The sequence below is a fragment of the Symsagittifera roscoffensis genome, chromosome 6 (genome assembly GCF_963678635.1).
Source record: "Symsagittifera roscoffensis chromosome 6, txSymRosc1.1, whole genome shotgun sequence".
NCBI lineage: Eukaryota > Metazoa > Xenacoelomorpha > Acoela > Convolutidae > Symsagittifera > Symsagittifera roscoffensis.
In genome coordinates, this window is record NC_087067.1 from 9,117,497 (window position 1) to 9,130,367 (window position 12,871).

The 12,871-nt window shown below is 32.5% G+C and overlaps 1 protein-coding gene across 9 annotated transcripts in view; it reads right to left on the reverse strand.

Annotated features, from left to right (window-relative positions):
• Positions 1-12,871, reverse strand: part of LOC134848405 (amiloride-sensitive sodium channel subunit alpha-like) — an 85,271-nt gene that overhangs the window by 30,125 nt on the left and 42,275 nt on the right. The gene's annotated exons all lie outside the window — the stretch shown is intronic.

The window sequence follows — 12,871 nt, forward strand, 5'->3', positions numbered from 1 at the left end:
TTTGGGACAATTAACGCGCGATATAATTCGCACTATTAACGCGTAAGCGGAGATTTAATCCGTCCTATAAATCGTTCGAAATTGGTTGAACGAAGCTTATTTGCCGTAATTGAATTGTTACAAGGAGCAAAATTTATTGTTTTGTACTTTATATGGCGTGTGGGGGGATGATTTTCAAAGACAAATTTTCAAATTTGAGAAAAAAAGTTTTTCATTTTATTTTATTTTTGTTTATTTTTTATGTTGTTTATGTTATTACTGCTCCATAAACGTTAAAAGGCAGTCGGAACTTTCAGGGCTTCGTCCTGATACGAGCAGTCTTGTTTCCTTGGAAATTACATTTTATCGAAAAAGAAAATTTGTTGATACTTTGAATACATAACTACAAAAAAGAATAGAATGGGGATTAAATTATTCGGGTCTTTCGAATATTTTCGAATAAGTCAAACTTCATTGTCAATTAAATTTAAATTGTTTCTTTTAAGTAGAACGTATTCATTAATGTGAAATAATTTTTACTCATTTCCGCAATCTTATATATTTTTGTTCCCACTTTCGATACGAAAGTAACGGAATATTTGTGCTCGGGGTGGGTTTTTTTTCTTCTTCAGACAAATTTTAACTAGCCATTTCTGACGGAATTTTTTTATATCATTCGAAAGCCATTGTTGTCCTGAGCTTAAATTGGAAAAAATATTTTACCTGTGATCATTTTTCGTAAAGTTATGAGGGTTTAAATATTGCCATTTTGGCCATTTTGACCAATTTGGGACAATTAACGCGCGATATAATTTAATCCGTCTTATAAATCGTTCCAAATTGGTTGAATGAAGCTTGTTTGCCATAATTGATTTGTTACAAGGAACGAAATCTATCTTTTTGTACTTTAAATGGCGTGTGGGGGGATGATTTTTATAAAAAATTTCAAATTTTAGAAAAAAATTTTCATTTTATTTTATTTCATTTAATTTTTTATGTTATTACTGATGCTCCATAAACCTTAAAAGGCAATCGGAACATGCAGGGCTTTGCCCTGATACGAGAAGTCTTGTTTGAACTTTACAGTCAAAATGAAAAAAGACTCATTTCAATCTTTTACAGTTTGCGTGATTGATTAGTCAATTTTCACTGATAAAAACTAATCTACAACCCACATTTATTAAAACAAAAGTCGAAATCAAACCAAATAGCAGGACGGATGTATCAATTTAACACAACTTTCAAAATCAAAATTATGTTGCGGCTGTACAAAACTTACGTTGAGCCAATAATACAGTATAGTGTTTTTTTTTCAATGGCGTTTCTTATATAACTGATCTGAAAACATAGATTGATTAAAAATAAAACATGATTGCTCGTATCAGGGCAAAGCTTTGAATGTTTCTGCTGCCATAAAGGTATATGGAGTAGTATAAGAGTTTTGAAAATAATTAAACATTCGAAAAGAAGTATTTTTTATGGCGCAAAGTATATTGCGCATTAATTATCACAAGTTCGCTAAATTGACAATCTTTCAATCCCTATATTTTAAGAAACATGTTAACCAGTGAAATACTTTTTAAATTTGAACTTAGTAAAAAACATCTTGATTGTTACAAAAAATCCTCTTAAAAGTTGCTAGTTAAAAGAGCGGACACTGTCGGAACAATAAATAGAATCTTTTTCTCAAAACGAAAACTTAAAAGCGTGCACCAGATACAAGTTTGACATAAATTTTACACATTTGAAGAGTTACGTAATTACGAAATATAAACGTTTTTTAAAAAATGTATTCTGCACAAAATCATATCAAGTGCTGAAATCTATAAAACAAATAGACAAGTAAGGCGAATTAAACTTTTAAACACAGAAATTACAACTTAATCAAAAAGTAATTGTAACCAAAATAGGAAATTTTTTCAACTTGCTAATTTCTTGAGACAACTCTTTTTTAAACACTTTATGTTTGAAGTGGGCAGGCAAAAGTTATTGGAAGTAAAAAAAATCAAAAGAGACAAAAATTTGGTTTCTGAGACATCACTCGACAAGCAGCAATGTATTTCGTTTTTCTCACAAATGAATAAAGTTTAATACGTTAGGAAATTAATGTTTGTTTTTAGCACTCGAAAACAAATTTACTTCTTGCACAGTGCTACGCTCAAAAAAAGCAACGGTTTTTCACGTTTTTAATTTCACGAACTCATTTCGCTAAGTGATCAATGTTTGTGGAGTTTTTTTTTACTAGTAATTAGTTTTGGAAGTTGATTTGTTAAAACTGAAGCTTCTAGCATTTTATGTGCGGACTTAACGATTTTGCGGAAAAATCCTACGAATGAATCTTTTGAAGCAAAATTTGGGAAATGACTGTAATATTTATGAAAACAAAAAAAAATTCCGGAAAATTTCGTTCCTTTTAAAGAAAAGTTTTTATAATCATTTTTGGTTTATCTTTTGTTTTTGATTTGAAAAATACAAGCATGATGCCCGGTTTTCTGAAGTTAACCATGTACTCAGTGTAAAAACATATCTAGTGTTTCAAATTTCAGTTAAGTTAATAGGATACCATACCTTTTGATTTATTTTTTTCTTTTCTAACACAAAAACGTTTTCTTGTTAAAATTACTTCCTAAACTAGAGACACATTAATCTACCCAACAAATAAAGCACAATTGACTTGTAGTTTTTTGAGTGGCTGAGTGGATTTTAATTCCTAAATTTCCCACGCCAATTGGAACAGTTTTTTTGAAGTCGTATAGTTCTATCAAAAAACTCAATCAAGAAGAATTCTAGAAATCAAAAAATTTTGAATGGAAAAATTTGGTTGAAAAACACATAACTGAATATGTGTTTTAAGCAAATAATCTAATTTTGACTATGTTCTTTTCAGTTTTGCTTTTTAAAAATTCAATCATGAAATCTCTCCCCTGACCACCTCAGTGAGAGTTTTTTTTTTGAAATTTGAGTACAACTAAGCAATAACTTTTGAGTACAACTAAGTGGTTTCAAAAAATTAAATGATGGGAATTGATTAATTTCCAAAGAAAATTGATTAGTTTGCTAATTTACGGTTTGGTCTTGTCACTATTCTGCAAGCTCCATCCTTCGTTTGTTTTATTCAGTGTCCCTTATTTTTGGTTTTTGCTTTTACTTTCAACATTGAACTGGTTTGCTTTCTTAGTGTTTGCGATTAGTAATTGTTCGTTCCTTCTGAAACCCTTGAGAGATGATCGATCTTCATGTCATTCAACATTTTGATAGAAGTTTCCTTAAGTTCTTGCGTTCAGTTCTTGACTCAATCTGAACCTCGCATTTGAGTGAGCTTGTCATTCCGTTAATTAATTACAAAACAGATCAACAGAAACAAACTGAGCCATCACTTGTTTTTGAAAAAACTCCTATTGGGTAGCTTTAATCAAAATTTTCGATTTCTTTATGATCGCTGATATTTTTTCATTTCTTATCACAATTAACAATGATAAACATTTTCCTTAATATAAACAAAAGCTGAATTTGTCAAATGTAATTTTAGAATATCGAAATTTTGCACTAAAAACTTCTGAAATGAAGTAAAATACAGCGGCGGAATTTATATCGAAAATATATCCATTCAGCTTGCTATGGTATACTGATTAAAATTTTTGAAACATTTCGAAATTTAATTTTCGAATCTTAAATTACAGTTTCCTTTTATTGCATTATGTCAACAGTCTCACACGAAAGCAGCAGTTCCGATAGCGGTTCCGTGGAGATCCCTAACGACGAAATAGTATCCTGTTCAAGAAACGAAGATCCTGCGAGCGAATCGGAAGAATCGCTACCTATTAATTATGACCGGGCACCATTAGTCGAGCATGGAAAAATTTTAAGGGTCTTAGAAATTTAAAAAACTTGCTTCAAAACAATGACACCATAATTCAAAAATATGCAAAGTTATACGTCGCGGTCGCGCATTCATTCAAAAATAAATCAATAATTCAAAAATACACTTCGAATCATTGATAAAAAATTAGCTATTTAGCAAAAAAAGTGCGTCAGTCATTGAAATGGTTTCTGTGTAGCATATATGGTACTATGTATGCTTTTACAATTGCACTGGTCTAGGGTTTTCTAGGAAAATTTTGTATCAATCAATTTGGAAAACTTGTCTAACTTTTTTAGGTCGCCCAACTTGATCTTCTGATTACGCTCAAAACACCAAAAAAAATTTGTGCATATCATCAAAACTTTCTGCTGGAAAAATAGCTGGCCTCCAACTTTTTTTAGATCTTGATTTTATATTTTTGACAAAAAGAGCGTTTTTTGGCGCGTGTTCTTCTCAAACTTTTTGTATATTGGCGTCAAAGGCGCCTTTAGAATATTGTTAGATCAACCACAAATAAATAATACGAAAAACTTCCAAAGGATTACCAATTGGGCAGAAAGGGGCAAACTATTACTCTTAAAGCTCAATCGAAATGGCCCTGAAAGCTCTTAAAAAAATTCTTTTAAGGTTTTTCTGCCAAAATGACTGTAAAAAAAAACTACCGAAAATTGAAATAGTCGTACTGAAAATTCTGTTTTGAATCAACTGTCTGTTTGAAGCCGAAGGTTAATAGACTACTAATTAGCAAAAGTAATTCCTAATTTTAAACTATTTGAAATGCTTGTTTGAGCTGCCAACAAAAATGACCATTAACAGTCTAAGATATCATCTATGTTCGACTAGTTAAGACCTTCCAACGACGTCTTCGAGGCACCATTTTTCCACCGGATGCGAAAACACGTTTTCCGAGTTGCAATATGTGTTATCATACTAATAGCTTGTGTATGTGTGGCCGGCATGCAAAAAATAACGTTCACGAATGTTGACAAAAAAGTTGAAAAGTTAGCTGGTATCGAAAAAAATAGTTCAGAAGACATTGCGAAATTATTCAAAAGAAATAATGATCTGCTTTCATCAATTGCTGATCTCAACAAAACGGTGTGGAGAAATTTAGCCCGAGAAAACAATTTGATGCAAAATCAGAAAAATTTCAGAACAGAACTTAATTTTATCAGCAAAAAGCTGAATAAGGTAGGCTCCTTTCAACTATTTGAACAATAAAAGATGATAAACAAAAGAAGCTATGCCGTTTTGAATTTCAGCTTCAGACAACTTTTGAGACTGGATTATCCAGGACGAATTCTGAGATCAACACCATCGCCAGAAAAGCAAAATTTGCAATTGCAAAGGGTAATTTTTGTGGTAACTGCTTAGTTTCATTCAACTCAAAAAAGACAATTGGTCGGTTGTAATAGGAGGAACTCATTTTTGCTGTAAACAATCTTCCGCTGACTTTGAAATTCATCCTTGAAATAACCAAAAATGGCTGATTTTTTTTTCAAAATAAACGTCTACTGAAAAATGTAAATTTCAATAATTTGATAAACGAAATTTTCAAAACCTCAATTTTTTCCACTCAGTTCATGAACTAATGCATCTTTTTACTAAACAATATGGTTGTCTTAATGAGCACTCGTTTTGAGTGAGCACAACATTGTTTTCGAAAAAGATAAAAATCTAAAAAGTTCTTGAATATTGCGAAATCTATCCATAGATTGAGCGGAATTTCCGAGTTCATCGCTAATGCTACTGATATTTTTTTCAGTTTGCTATTTTTCTCACAGAGCAGCCAGTTTTTAATGTTGATGATTTTCTACTTAATATTAATATTATTTAAATATTTAAAAAAATTCTTCAAAAAATATAGCTGTCAAATTAAATAGCTGTCATCTGCGAAGCCAAGTTTTTCTGAGCCATACGAATCCGTCTTTAAGCAGACCAAGCTTCCGAGCGTAGCGTTTCACCATCAGTCCATTTTTTCCAACAAGAGCCGATTAACTTTTTGCAAATGTTTGTGCGTCGTTGTGTTTACCAAAATTAATGCGATTGATAGACAATTTTACCCTTTCGACGCCCTTAACATTGACGCCCTAAACTAAAATGTTCACAAAATAAGTTTTTGCCATTCTGCCATCATATTCTGTAATGTTTTGGAGGTTAGAAATAGGTCATTTTTAGTTTGACTAAATTACTAGCGCCTTCATGCATTTATTTATGATTAAGCCTGGTTAATTAAGCCTGGTTCAACGCTTAAGCCTAGTTATTTCCTCCAATTTACGATGTGTTCAAATAATCAATCCACATTGAATTGAGATAAGCTACTTGTCCCCGTATTTCACTTCTAGACTTAAAACAATTGTTCTGACATTCGAAGAAAGTGAGGAATATATATATATATATATATATATATATATATATATATATATATATATATATATATATATATATACATGGGGTAGTTTTTTTATTAAGACCACTTTTTCAAAACTATAGTCCCTCGGGGGATCGATCACCTGATCTGAATGGGGCCAGCCGACTACTGGGGCCAACCAACTATTGTAATTTGCCATGAGAATGTCCTTGTTTTATTACGTGCTTGTTTTTTATCCCGCATTACAAAATCCTTCCATCTTGGATTGAGGCAGCTAATTGGTTTTGTTAATTCCATACACGACTCAAATTGCAACACTTAATTTTTGGTATTATCAGCCTATAATTCATAGTTTTGCCAGTATTCAACTTGCCAAAAATTATCGGAGACCAATTAACGGGCAGTCGAAACATTCAGGGCTTTGCTCTGATACGAGTGGTCTTGTGTTTTTAGCACTCATTATTTTTTAAGTTGATTTGAAACCACGTTTCTGTATAACTTGCAAAATTGTCAGATAATATGAAAAGAGATGAGTAATGGACAGATATGACTGATTGCAACGACTGGATAAAGATTAATAGAAATGACTAGTTAATTGATAGTTAAAACTGATTCAAGTATAAAACAATTAATCTGAAAAAAAAATCCAATGAAAGACGTGATACAAAAACTCCATCAAAAAATTTGATGCGAAACCATCGAAAGACGCTTTCTCACAATTTGTGACGACCGGATAGACTTTGAAAAGAACCGGGCTATTTATTTTCCGTGAACAAAAGAGCAGAAGTATTGGGTTTCATATTTTTATGACAATTCTTTTTGATTAAATAATACTTTTTGTAAAGGGGAATGGCGAAGGTCATTGTTCCTTAGCCGAAAGATCAGAGGACGAAGACTCACCCCGATCCGTGCTCCTTGCTTGTTGCAAAATTAAAGCAGCAGTTCTTAACACGAAAAATTTTAGCAAAAAATTCGATTCATGTCTGAATCAGTGACACATAAGAAAGATTTTAGGTGTATGCGAAAAGAATGGGGGAACTGTGTACGGAAAAAATTGTTACTCCATCTTCTGGAACAAAAATCACAACCGAACATTTCATTCAGCCAAAAATTTCTGCAAACTGCAAAATCAAACTCTAGCTTACCCTATAAACGCAGGCAGGGGCGGATAAAAGATATCATAAAAATGCGTGGCAGAGCAGTTTATATGCTTTTATAGTAAAATATTTCAAACAAATAATTTTTCTGAGATCGCTCTTGCGAACTAAGAAAACAGCTATTTTTTAAAAACTTTTCAATCTAACTGTTCTAACCAAATACGAGTGTTCAAAAATTGTGAGAAAAAACGCCTTTTCTTTTTAGTTAACGTTTCCTTCTCATAAAATAATATTTAATTGTTTGCTTCGAAGTAAGAACCAACTAACTCCGCCCCTGAACGCAGGCGAAATTCATTTCATGAGTCAATTAATGTGGATCTTCGAAGGATTGACCCCTCATGTAGGCTACGAGAAGTCAAAGGTCAACGGGTCAAAGAACTTCATATCTGTAGATGGGAAAGTGATTCTAACGCCCGAATCTAAACTGTGGGATTTGGGCTTTCCCATTGAGAGCCGAGGGTTATATGTTTATCTCCGAATGAATTCGTCCGACCCAATCAGAAAACTCGGCAATCAAGTCGACGGGTTTCACAGTTTTGCGTGTTTTTATAGATTTATATAAAATTTGAATCTACATAACTTATAGTAATTACAGCACCACTATATGATGAAAGAGAAGATACATGGCATTAGTGATTTTGTAAACAATGAAATGCCACATCTTGATCAAAATTTGCAATAATTGATATAATTTTTTTTAGATTTTGTCACAAGAAGCTGCAAAAAATGTTAAGCGTTTTTCTGGCGATTTGTGGAGCACGCCTACTACATAATTGGTTTTTAGCTGATCTTTTTTTCAGGAATGGATCTAACATTTTCTCGAGGGTGGGGGAATATGATTTTCAAATTTGTTTCGAAAATTTTGATAACTTTTTTAGAACGATAAAAAAGATTTTCGAGCTGTCTCAAAAATCATAAAGACCCTATTAGGAAAAAACTTACTAGGCAGCAAGCAAATTTTGGAAAAAAAAACATGCCAAAAAGCAGTTTTTGGAAAGTTTTGACAAAAAATGGGCTGTTTCGGTGCGTGCTAAGCAATGAAAATTGGTAAACACTAGTGTGTTAGTAAATTTTAGAGCCGTTCGGACAAAAATGGATGCCGTAAAAAGTACCGAAGAGAAAATTTTTTGAGTAGTGAGGGGATCGAACCCTTGAAGAGAAAGAAAGCAGCCCCCCACCTCAAAAAAATCCGCCCCTGCTGTTTTTGAACATTTGCGCTTTTGTATTGACCATTGTTTTGAACGTACTTTTTTTCTGGTCAACTGAAACTGATTGTTTTTATTTGTTATTTAAATTCAATAGTTCGGAAAAATTAGTTCGGATTTTAAAAAAAATGGTGGAACATTTCGAACTTTACAACCATGCTCTAATCCCCGCAAAGTTCATACTGCAATTTTACTACACATGACTCGCGTATTGCTTTTACAAACGAGCTTGAGAATGTCAAATGTGTCAAATTTATAATTTATATGCAAATTGTCACCCTACGCGACCTTAATTATATCTCGCGCTAAGCTTAAAATCAATTCATTCAGTAAAAATCTCAAAGTGACTCAAAGTCAAGTAATTAGAGTTCAAATCCGAAAGATGTCATTAATAACTGCCTGAATAACAAACCGGCACTTTTCAACTTCCCCGCCATTCAAATTTTCTTTTTTACAGTTGTTTTATGTGTACGTATGGCTATACGCGTTAAAGTACGATGTAAAGTATGATGAACAAATCTGTTCACAATAGCTCAATATGCCAAGTTCCATTGCATTATGACAATGTTAACTTAGTTTTTGAAGGGAGTAAAAAATGAAAGAGGGTAAAAACCGAACAACAAAATTTCAACATATAGGTGAAGCGGAGCTTTGCACCACTTGCGAAACAAAATAATATTGAAAAAATATGAGATGTCGAAAAAAAAAGAAAATTAATTTAAAAAACTAGGTGAATTAAAACTTTTGTATTTTTCGATGAAATATAAGTATGGTACCAGCTAGAGCTGGATGTACGTGTTTGATGTTTTTTGAATTTGTTATACTGATGCGGGATGAAATGCATAATTTCAGTAAGTAGACTTTTCCCAAAAACATGACATTTTTTATTAACCAGCAAAGAATCGCCTTTTCTGCCAGACACATTTGCGCAATCGGTTTTTTCGACTGAAACTTTCATTCATCTCAGATTTGATAGGATAGTTTTCAAGAAAATTAAAAAAAATTCTGAAAGACGGTCAAAAGTTCAAAACTTTGACATTTTTGAAAGCTATAGCTTTTTTCTATAATAAATTGGGCGTAGCCAACTATAAAGGTAAGTTTTCAGCAACCTGATGCTTTGATTAAACCCATGACATCAGGTTTGGCAGGATAGTTATCGAGAAAAGTCAAAAAATTTTTTCAATATTTGGTCAACAAATCATAAATTGACTTTTACGAGAATCATAAATTTTGTGTAAAAATATGCGTCGTCGAGGAAAACAAAAATTATCATAATATCAGTATGTGCTCAAAATAGTTTCCTATAACCCTGCAAAATTTACAAAGCAAAAATAAAGCGGACAAAACTTGACCAGACAAACGAAAGCCTCAAAATTCAATTTTTACAGAAAAAAAATCAAACTCATACATGCTGAAAAAAGCAAACTCCTGCCGGGACTCGAGTCCCAAACCCTAAGGTGACAAAAAGACATTGTTAACTCCAGGTCAAAAAGGAAAAACCTGGAAATTGTCAAGGCTCAATAAAAAATAAGTCCATTTCTTGTACGAAAAGTTGTTTAAGGGAAAAAGTCTAGTTCCTGATTAAAAAACATTTTGCTCTCACAAATGTGAGAAAGGAAAAAAGAGTACCAGAATTCAAGTGACCCAGCGCATGAAAGGAATCAAAATATGTTTTAAATAAAGATTATTTAGTCAAAAGTTGAAAAATATTAGCGTTTGTTCGATATAAGAATATTTCAGCAGTAAGTAACTTTTGTTGCATAGATCATTGTATCAACCATTGCATCAAGATGTTTTTCTGCAGACAAATTTCGACTTTATAACTAACAATTTTTGAAGTAAATTTTTATGCAGTCCGCAAAATGTTGATGGCTTGTGCTGAAAATTAGAAAGTCATTTCACCTGCCAGGAATTTTTAAAAACTTATGGGGTTAAAAATTGCTAATCTGGACAACTTGAAAGAATTGATTCCCACAAACTTTTTGATTTTGATTTAACGGATAATGTTGAAGGCACGTTAATCCGTCTCAACAATCATTTCAATATGAATGGCAGCTAGCTGTTTGTCTCAAATGTTGCGTTAAATTACATTTTGTATTTGAAATTGTGTGCAAATTGTTTTTTTAGAGCTTATATCAGACGACACGTTGAATGACAGCAGGAACATTTAGATTTACTTCATGTTTAACAATCATAGATATAATTTGACCGGCTGATTCCCAATCATTTTCATTTAGCAATTCATTGAGCCTTGATAAGAAAGGCAACTCGGGGAACCAGATTTTAGGTGATATAAAACACGAATTGTCGCTTCTCCTCCTATTTTTTGATCGAAACAATAGTACTGCTTATAATAACTTTCCTTACTTTTCGACCACTCTTGAACCCTACCCAACTACGACAACCTCGAGAAAACCTGTAGAACGTCAAATTTTATATCGTTTTAACGCCTTATAGGTCTTAAGCCTGATTCTACGAAACAGGACTCAAAAACGTTTTTGTATTAGGAAAAACGTGTTCTCGGTTTTTTTTCCAATTTTTAGACTATATTAGAAGAAGTTTATTGCGAGGCTGATCTCTCAATTTTATTTTTACTGGGATCTCAATTTTTTTCTAATTTTTTTTAAAAAAATTATAGTTACCCCATCTTTCTCAGTTTTTCTAAACCAAATTCAATTGTAATTCTAGAAGTAAAAAAACTAGCAGGAAGTTTTTTAGACAACAAAACATGCGAAATTATATAAATATTTTTTTGACGAATAAGAAATTTTTTTTTTAATTTTCTGTTCTTGAATTATTTTGGCAACCGGCTTTCTTTGTTTAGATTTTGTTAAAACTTAAATTTTTATTGAACTGCTTCAAATTTTAACTTTTTTCCTGATAATTTTAAGCTCTGCAATTTTGCATGTTTTTTATTAATAAGTAAAACTTCATGCGATAAACCTTAACAGGCAAAAATTGGTAAAAGCAAAATTAGTAGCAAATGATTTTCTGAAGCCGGCGAAAAATGAATGAGAAACAATGTCTAACTTGTTTAGTCCGTCTGTTTCTAGTATGATACTTCAATATAATACTTATCGGTTTTTAATGATCTTATCGCCAAAATTTAAATTTGAAGTTTTCAGTCAAATGTTTTAGCCACGACATATCCAGGACGTATCAACAACTGGCAAGTATAAAAATGAATTGAGCTAATTTTGCATAATGGCTAAAATGTCTGAGGGAACAGCGCAAGAAGTATGCAGAATGTTTTAAGTATGGTGTTGTTCCAACTTTGTAGAACTTTTGTGCGGCCTTGCGCGAGCCGAAAAAGATATATTTTAACTTTGCGCGACACATGTTGTTACCTTGAGCGACTCATGTTGCTACTTTGTGGGACCCATTTGGCAATCTTACGCGACCCATGTTTCGACTTTGCACGACCTATGGTAAGATTTTGTGCGACCCATTTTAAGCTATATTTCGACTTTGCGCGGCCCATGTTGCAACTTTGTTCGATTCAAGCCTCTTGTGGGCGTACGGAATTTTGTTCGCAGAAAAAATAACTTTTCGGAGACCCAATTTCGTCTCAAAATGAGTCGCGGACCTCGACCTGGGTGTTTCTTTATCTTATAAACAATATCTGTTCATAACAACTAGTTGGTTCGCCATCCAAATTTTCGGTAGTTTTAGTTACTAGTGAAGTAATTTTTGCAAAATTGATTTTCAAATAAAGTTTCTAGATTTTCTAACGCGTATAATCAGTTGGCTCAAAAACAATTTTAATTGAAACAAGACTGCTCGTATCAAGGCAAAGCCCTCAATGGTCTAACTGCCCTTAAATTGGTCTCGAATAGTTTTTGGTAAAATAAATTTTGGCAAATTTAAGAACTTAAGGCTGATAATATTAAAATTTAAGTGTTACAATTTGAATCGTGAATGAAATTTTAAAAACCAATTAGCTGTCTCAATTCAATTTGGATCCCAATTATGTAGTGCAGGATGAATTATATTCGCCTCGATGAATTATAAAACGAACAATTTTCTACAGTGGTGTGCACACAGAGCTGAGCCCATGAAGAGCAACAGATTGATCTTTAGAAAGTCGGATCAACGGTGCAATCTGATTAACTCGGATATATTGCGTAACTAAAATCCCAAATGGTATTTTTGCACATGGCCTTGCATTGCATATAAAGAGATTTTTTTTTTAAAAACTTCAAAAGTGGCTTTTTGATTTAAAAAAATAATATAAAATCTTTTTTCGCCAAAATCTACATCAGGTACTTTAGAGGAGCGTTAGAAAATTCCCTGATAG